The sequence below is a fragment of the Salvelinus namaycush genome, chromosome 31, assembly GCF_016432855.1.
Source record: "Salvelinus namaycush isolate Seneca chromosome 31, SaNama_1.0, whole genome shotgun sequence".
Taxonomy (NCBI): domain Eukaryota; kingdom Metazoa; phylum Chordata; class Actinopteri; order Salmoniformes; family Salmonidae; genus Salvelinus; species Salvelinus namaycush.
In genome coordinates, this window is record NC_052337.1 from 44492958 (window position 1) to 44493905 (window position 948).

The 948-nt window shown below is 40.0% G+C and overlaps 1 non-coding gene across 1 annotated transcript; it reads left to right on the top strand.

The window, feature by feature from the left end:
* The first annotated feature begins 608 nt into the window (after positions 1-608).
* On the top strand, positions 609-661 carry LOC120026596. Its single transcript, XR_005473168.1, has one exon. It is a non-coding gene; the product is annotated as a U7 small nuclear RNA (small nuclear RNA).
* The last annotated feature ends 287 nt before the right edge of the window (positions 662-948 follow it).

Below are 948 nucleotides of genomic sequence, written 5' to 3' on the forward strand. Positions count from 1 at the left end.
GTTGCGTTTATGTTTTTGTTCAGTGTATGCAATCTGAATGACTTTTTAATTAAATTAGTATTTAAATAAGCACATACTGTATATTTGAGACAAGGAGAACACTGTATTATCCCTCGATCGTGTACTGCTTACTATAGACTTTTGTAGTATACTGTAGAATGCTATACTACACACTAGTATCCTCGATCGTGTACTGCTTACTATAGAATTGTGTAGTATACTGCATCGCAGTGCTAGACTCGTCACTACAGACTGGTTCGATCCCGGGCTGTATCACAACCGGCCGTGATCGGGAGTCCCATAGGGCGGCGCACAATTGTCCCAGCGTCGTCCGGGTTAGGGGAGGGTTTGACCGAGGTAGGCCGTAATTGTAAATAAGAATTTGTTCTTAACTGACTTGCCAAGTTAAATAAAGGTTAAACATGTTTTTAAAGTATCCCCCAATGGTATAAAATACTATAGTTGACTTAATATAGAATTATGCAGTTCACTGTAGTAAACTGTAGTATACTATACTAAACACTGTATTGAGAAACCTACATGCCAAGTATTGTTCCCCACAGATTATAGACAAGATCATCTCTGAACCAATCCTTACAAGTTATGGAAAATGTGCTCTTTTAATATTTCTCCAGTAGATTTTCTCAAGGAGAAAGCCCCCACTTCTATGTCAAAGATAATAAAAACTACAGTAAATACTACAGTAATGGTCACAAAAACACTACAGTAAATACTACAGTATACCACAGTGAATACTACAGTATACCACAGTAATGTCCGCAAAAATACTACCTCAGATGCACCCTCAGACTGGAGAGACACTACCACCACCACCACTAGTGTCCTTAGTAAACAAACCATTTTCATAGAAGGGTATGCAGGTACAGGTATCGTCCACAGGAGGGCGTAGAGTGTCCCTCCCTGTCTGGCTGGAGGAGAGGAGAGCAG